This window comes from Notolepis coatsorum, assembly GCF_963971535.1.
Source record: "Notolepis coatsorum genome assembly, chromosome: 7".
Taxonomy (NCBI): domain Eukaryota; kingdom Metazoa; phylum Chordata; class Actinopteri; order Aulopiformes; family Paralepididae; genus Notolepis; species Notolepis coatsorum.
This window is the reverse complement of record NC_140171.1, coordinates 9,954,456-9,962,492: the sequence shown is the minus strand read 5'-3', so window position 1 is coordinate 9,962,492 and position 8,037 is coordinate 9,954,456.

Below are 8,037 nucleotides of genomic sequence, written 5' to 3'. Positions count from 1 at the left end.
GGATGAAGTTTCACGACAGGACGGTCGTTTGCGGAGCATTGAGAGGAAAATGGCCGACAAGCAGACCGAACTGAACAAGATGCAGGCTAGACTCAATGAGGTTCAGTCAAGAGAAAGACGTTAAGAATTGTTGGTGTGCCGGAAGACAGTGAAGGAAACCGTCCTTCCGACTTTTTACAGTTTGTAACAGGAGATTCTGGGAAACAATTAGCTTGATAAGCCGCCGGAATGTGATTTGGCACACAGAGTTGGTGCCGTGAAACCCCCGGGCTGACCAGAGACCAAGGGCCATCATCACCAGAATCCACAGACTGCAAGTAAAGGAATGGATTATTCATGAGGCCAGGTCCCGGAGAGGAAAACTACTTTATAAGAACAACAGCGTCGCCATTTATGAAGATTACACGCCAGAAATACTGGCCCAAAGGGGCGAATACAAAGAGGCCATGTCGGAGCTCTGGAGGTTGGGATGCAGGCCGATGCTTCTCTTCCCGGCTAAACTTTCCATTAAGCTGAAGAACGAGGAAAGAAGGAGAATATGGCCGCTGGCCGAGGCGGAAAGATAATAATTTTTTTTTATCCACTTTTTCTCCCATTTTCTATTTTTCTCCCATCCCAATTTTCGTATCATCCAATTCAACCCTCCCCTGTCTTTGAACGCTGTTTCATGCCTCCCACAAGCCGGCTGCAATGTGGACTAAGTCATACATAGCACGAGTCCCCTCTGATACTTGAGGTAACAGCAGTTGCATCTTTCCACCTGCACGGCTCGATCTTTCAGCGTCGGGGTCTGGGCTTTGGAGGGGCCCCGCCCCTGTTGCTTCCTGATTCTACTGCGCAGGCGCACCAACCGACCTGTAGGAGTCGCTGTCCACAACGCCCGATCCCCACCCATCAGTTTCCCTCCCCCTAATACTGCCAATGTGTATTAGTGCGGACTGCGGACGACCAGCTAAACTGAAAGCAATGTGGAGCGCTGGGCTCGAACAGGGAGGTGAACCTGTTCGAGCCTAGTCTCCAGTATTTGTGGTGAGCGCCTTGCCCACTGCACCACGTAGCCGCCCGCAGAAAGATACTTGAAAGAAAGGCGCAACGAAAACGGAGGCTGGTGAGGCTAATCGCTAGCAATATTGGCACTGGCTTGGCCACACAGAGCTGAGCTAAGCTGGCTAACAAAACTTTGGAATAAACTTTGGAAATTTCACAATGCCGACCTGAGCTAAGTGATAAACTCATGTTATTGACAATTGTGTGACATTATGCTGACCAGTACGTTGGGACTAATATCTGTTTTAATTTTAATATCTGTGTAAATATGCCAAATACTATATACAACATTGGGCTAACCCTTATGAACTGGCTCCGGTTCATGGCATCATTGCATTAAGCTAACCTCATGGTTAATAAGAGCGTGGGCGATCGGAAGTTTAGCTAGCGGACTCTGTATGACAACGTTTGCACTAGGCTAACCTCGTGTTCAACTGGAGCTAATCTTGGACTGACAAGCTAAACTGCATCGAGCTCGCCTTTTGAACTAACAGCTAATGGCCGGTACCCCTGATGCATTGGACATTAACAGTAACCCAACAGCATATTATATTTGTATTATTAATCCCCTTTCTTACAGCACTGTGCATGGTACCGTTGGCTCATGGTTGGCGAGATGTTTATGTTTTTATAATGTTTCTGTTTAAATATGCCAAAACTCAGACCAGTGGCCTAACACCCTTGTTGTAAGGGACAATTACATTGTCAACTTGTTTCATTTATCTTATTATAGTATACTTATATTAAAGTGCCGTGTACGGTGCTATTGGCTCAGGTTGGCGCAATGTTTGTGTAGTGTCGGGAACATGTGGACGGCGGGGGCTGGCGTGGTCTATGTTCATGTGTATTGGGGATGCTGACTTGCTCTTGCACTTTATTCGTTCAAGTCTCAGCCGTACCTCTAGAAGTCTCAGCACGTCTCAGCCTCCTGATGCTTGATGCAAAACGTCAAACCTGTAATGTATCAGGCAGGACAAAAATAGGACCTATAAAATGACTGGACCGACAGGTCCAGTATACAAGACAGCCTGTTTGAATAACAATGACTTCACCTTATAGGGTAACGGCTGACAGGAGAAAAAAGGCTGAGGACAGAGAGAGAGAGGGGGGAGATAGAGAGATAGAGAGAGAGAGGGGTGGGGAGAGAGAGAGAGACAGGGAGATAAAGAGGGGGAGGGAGAGAGAGAGATTGGGGGGGTAGAGAGATAGAGAAAGAGGGGGAGGGAGATAGAGGAAGGGAGATAAAGAGGGGGAGGGAGAGAGGAGGAAGGGAGAGAGTGAGAGAAAAAGAGAGAAAAGAAAGACAACAAGAGATAGAGAGAGAAAGAGAGAGAGGTGTGCTGTTATGGTTTATGCTTGTTATCAAGATGCACCAGGTACCTCTTCAACATCCTCCTGTAGTCTCTCTCTCTCTCTCTCTCTCTCTCCCTCTCCCTCTCTCTCTCTCTCTCTCTCTCTCTCTCTCTCTCTCTCTCTCCCTCTCTCTCTCTCTCTCTCTCTCTCTCACACACTCACATGATTCACACACCCTCTCACCACTCCACCTGCCCTTCCTGATTCATTAGCATATAAATAACTCACACACAACCCTAACAAATACACACACACAAGCAAGTGTGCATGCGCACGCGTGCACACACACACACACACACACACACACACACACACAGTAACAATACGTTACAATACGTTACACACACACACACACACAGTAACAATACATTATACACACGCACGCACGCACACACACACACACACACGCGCACACACACACACACACACACACACACAGATGATGCCATCAGACAGATGCCTTTTCCGGTAGTGGTAAAAGGTGAATGTGGCATATTAGTGGTTACTGGCAGACTCCTCTTACGTCCATTAGTATGTGTTTGTATGTGTGTGTGTGTGTTTGTGTGTTTGTGTGTGTGTGTGTGTGTGTGTGTGTGTGTGTGTGTGTGTGTGTGTGTGTGTGTGTGTGTGTGTGTGTGTGTGTGTGTGTGTGTGTGTGTGTGTGTGTGTGTGTGTGTGTGTGTGTGTGTGTGTGTGTGTGTGTGTGTGTGTGTGTGTGTGTGTGTGTGTGTTTTTTGTTCCATGTCTGATGAAAAAGCTTTTAGGCTAATTATACTAGAGGGGTGTGTTGATGTGTTAGTGTGTGGCGGAGTAGATGAATTTTAATCATGCAGACATCTCTCTCTCTCTCTCGCTAACTTCTTCACTCGCTATCTCTCTCTCTCTCTCTCCCTCTCTCTCTAACTTCTTCACTCGCTATCTCAGTCCATAACGTAACAGAACGCTCTCTGAACCCATAGAACCATTTTGCTTCTGTCATGCTGCCTCTTACCTGTGATTTGTATGATTAAGTCAATGTTATGGCTAGAGTTATGTTATCGTTTTGTTTTTTGATCAAATCTTTTTATTTTTATGAAATATAAAACAACACAAGACACCACACAATACAGTAATAATAATAATAGACATGACTTCACAGGACAATAATAACACTAACAATAACAATAATGACAGAATAATTGTAGAATCACAAAAATAATAAATATAGATGTAAAGAATAATAATAATAACAGACACCACAAAAGACATTTGACATTTCCTTTTTAGTATTATATAATTCATAATATATAACATAACATTGCTGTCTTGCAAAACAGAGCATTTTTATCTGTTGCAAAAGTGTAGGTTGAAAGCTGCACCAAGGACCAATCAGCAAGTGGGTGGAATTTGACCATGAAGTAATCTTTTTTCTTTTGGGAAGGTTTTTTGGACCCAATTGGCTATTATTCTGTATGCAGCAAGCGCACATGTAGCCCAAAAGCATCAGTTCAGGAGGTTAATTAAATGAATTAAAGAAACAGTCACCAGGATCATCTGATGCTCTCTGTAGCAAAAAAAAAAAAAAAAAGCATTTACTTTCAAATTAGTGAAAAATAATTTTCTGCTTGTGCACTTTGTGCGCTCGCATACTAAGTGTCCCTACCAAGGCTCAAATCAACCCTATGCCCCTGGAGCCAAGCGAATGTCACAGGATGATCAGTCTGTGCACAAATGTCCATCCATTGAAAGTGGACAGCTCCCCTAGCCCTACACACACAGCACACACACACACACACACACACACACACACAAATGATCACAGGCACTAGGCAGCCAAAGCCGGAAGAAAAGCGTTTTGAGCAGTGTTGCCAAATTTATAAAAATTATTTTAAATGTTTATTAGCAACGCCGAGCTTTTAAACCCTATAGCGTTTGTCTGTCCAAAACCCTTGTGCAACTGTGAGTACCTTTGAAATGTCTGTGCAACACCTGTGGGACAAGCGTTTTGATAGAGAAAAGCACGACAGACTTACTTGTAGGATTTTTACATCATCGTAGAAGGTTCACGGAGCGATTCGCTCGTCCAACAATATTGGCGTGATTTACAGTCCCGAAAGGGGCAAAAAATATGGTCACCCTAGGAAAAACTAAATGAGAGAGAGAGAGAGAGAGAGAGAGACAGAGGAGAGGAGAGAGAGACACGAGAGAGGAGAGAGAGACAGAGAGAGAGAGAGAAGAGGAGAAGAGAGGAGAAAGAGACAGAGAGAGAGGGACAGAGAGAGAGAGAAATAGCTTTAGCCCAATACAAAAGAATGAACAGCAAAAACAAATACAAGATAAACTACAAAGCCTATAGTCAACCATAAAAGACTACCAGAACCCGCTAGACTCCCCAATTACACTACAAGAACTACAGGACAAAATAAAATCACTTAAAACCAAGAAGGCCTGGGGCGAGGATGGACTCCAAATTCCAATTGGCTATACTAAAACTCCTTAACATTGTCCTTAGCTCCGGGATCTTATCCCAATATCTGGAACCAACGACTCATAACACCGCTCCACAAAAGTGGAGACAAATTTGACCCCAATAATTACTGTGGGATCTGTGTCAACAGCAACCTTGGAAAGATCCTCTATGATCATCAACCACAGACTCATACATTTCCTCACAAACAATAATGCCCTGAGCAAATCACAGATTGGCTTCCTACCAAATCACCGTACAACAGACCACATTCTCACCCTCAGCACCCTAATCGACAACCAAATAAATTAAAACAAAAGCTAATTATACTCCTGTTTTGTTGACTTCCAAAAAGCATTTGACTCAATTTGGCACGAGGGTCTGTTGTACAAGCTATTAGAAAGTGGCATTGGAGGGAAAACCTACGACATCATAAAGTCAATGTACACCAACAACACATGTGCTGTGAGGTTTGAGGAAAAACACAGACTTCTTTCCTCAAAGCTGTGGGGTTAGGCAGGGGTGCAGTTTGATATACTTCAAATACATCAATGAACTGGCAAAAACATTGTAACAAGCTGCAGCACCTGGCATCCCCCTAGTAAAGACAGAAGTTAAATGCCTACTGTTTGCAGATGATCTGGTGCTGTTGTCTCCAACAAAAGAAGGGCTACAACAGCACCTTGATCTTCTACACAAATTATCCCAGACATGGGCCCACTTGCAAACCAAGATTTCACAAAATGGGACAAACACCAAATTGAGACTCTGCATGCAGAATTTTGCAAATCCATTCTCTGCACCCAATGGAAAACACCAAATAATGCATGCAGAGCAGAACTAGGAAGATACCCGTAACATTCTGGATCCTATCCTCCTTAGGATAGTATCCTATGGTGATTTGGTAGGAAGCCAATCTGTGATTTGCTCAGGGCACTACTGTCTTCTGTTACGAACGATAGGTAAGTGCGAGTTCCAAGTTGTCGAGGAAATGACACGGAGAATAGTGTACTCTTCAAAACAGGTTCCACTGTTTATTACAAAAGCAACAAGAGTAATTCAAAGTACAAAGAGAGAGAGTTTAGGTCAGCACTTGTTCCAGCGATCCTGTCCGTAGTATGAAGTGAAGCTCTAGCAAATGACAGAAGACAGAGCAGACATTAAATGGGCACATACCAAACATTCCACGTGTCAATTAGTGACAGCAAGTCTGACAGCCAGTGACAGCACCCAGGTGTGACAGACAATAGTGTAGACAGCAAATCACCGGTGACATACAAAGTGAACCCAAAACAACAGGAAGTAACCCAGGCAGACAGTAGGATACTATCCTAAGGAGGATAGGATCCAGAACGTTACAGATACCCACTAATCATCAAAATCCAAAAGAGAGCATTTACATTTTATAATCACCTAAAAGAAAGTGACCCAGACACATTCCATAACAAAGCCCTCAACTACAGAGAGACCCTAGAGAGATGCCCGCTCAGCCAGTTGGTTCTGGGACAAACACAAGCAGAGCCACCAGACAGAAACCACACTGGACCAAATTATAAGAAAACAAAAAGAAAACCATCTAACACATTGGAAAGAATCAACCCAAAACCAGAGCAAATTGGAATGTTATTTGGCCCTAAACAGAGTGTGTACAGTGGCAGAATACCTGAGCACTGTGACTGATCCAAAACTAAGGAGATCCTTGATTAGGTACAGACTCAGCGAGCACAGCCTAGCCATCGAGAAAGGCCGCCATACTGTAGGTAGACCTGGCTCCCAAGAGAAGACAGACTGTGCACCTATTGCACACAAGAAGAGGTGGAAACCGAGCTACACTTCCTAACAACCTGCCCACTATACCAAGACATCAGAGACATATACTTCCCACAAATTGCAAACACCCAGACTTTAAAAACATGGCAAATAACGAAAGACTCCCATACTGTACCTAGCCTACTGGGTGAAATAAAACAATGTTTTATTTCAGCAAGATTTGTGAGCTGCTGTGACAATAAAAGGACATCCAACGGAATACAACCACCATAAAGACTGTCAATCACACAAACAAATCTGTACTGATCTCCGTTTGAGAGAGAGAGAGAGAGAGAGAGAGAGAGAGAGAGAGAGAGAGAGAGAGAGACAGACAAGCGAAACACCGGAGAGAGAGAGAGACAGACAAGGGAAACACCTCAAAGTCAAAGTCAGCTTTATTGTCACTTCTCAAGACATACAGAGAAATGAAATTGCGTTTCCCCCTTCCCACGGTATATATAAAAAAGATCTAATATAAACATAAACCTTCCAGACGGGGTGGAGGCACTGCCCTCATGACATCTCCTTCATGGGCTACAAACGTAACACCACTCCCAGAACTGTCACTCTCCTCTCTCGAATATCATGCAGTATCTGTCTCTAATCCTTTCAATCTCACCATTGTTACACTCTACCGCCCTCCAGGTCCGCTCGATCACTTCACAGATGAGCTGGACATGCTTCTTAGCTCCTTACCGGAAGATGGTACCCCTCTCCTTCTACTGGGCGACTTCAACCTGCCTGACTCATCTCAGTCAGTCATAGTAGTCTCCCTCCTACAATCGTTTGACCTGACTCCCACTGCCATGCCTCCCACCCACAAAGCAGGCAACTCCTTGGATCTCATATTTTCCCGTAACTCCAGCATCATTAACACCACGGTAACTCCCCTACATGTATCTGACCATTCCTTCATATCCTTCTCACTAACTCTCATGCTTAACCGAAAGGTCTTCACCCCAACTCAAACAGTCTCACTCAGACGCAACCTGCCCTCCCTATCCCCCTCCACCCTCTCCTCTGACATACTATCCGCTCTACCTTTGAGTGACACCTTCTCTGCTCTCTCCACAGAGATGGCAACCTCCACCCTCCTTTCAGCCCTGGCAACCTCCTTCGACAAGCTCTGTCCCCTCGTTGAGAAACCTGCCCGCCGTTCCCCACCCAGTCCATGGCTGACAGATCCAGTGAGAGAACAAAGACAGGTCCTGAGAGCAGCTGAAAGGAAGTATAGAAAGTCACGCCTCACTGCTGACATCGACACATATCACAACCTCTTGTTAACATTCTCCAAAACCATCACTAATGCCAAAGCTTCTTTCTTCCACCATAGGATCGAGGCCTCTGCCAAGAATCTTCGCAAACTGCATGCTACCATGTCC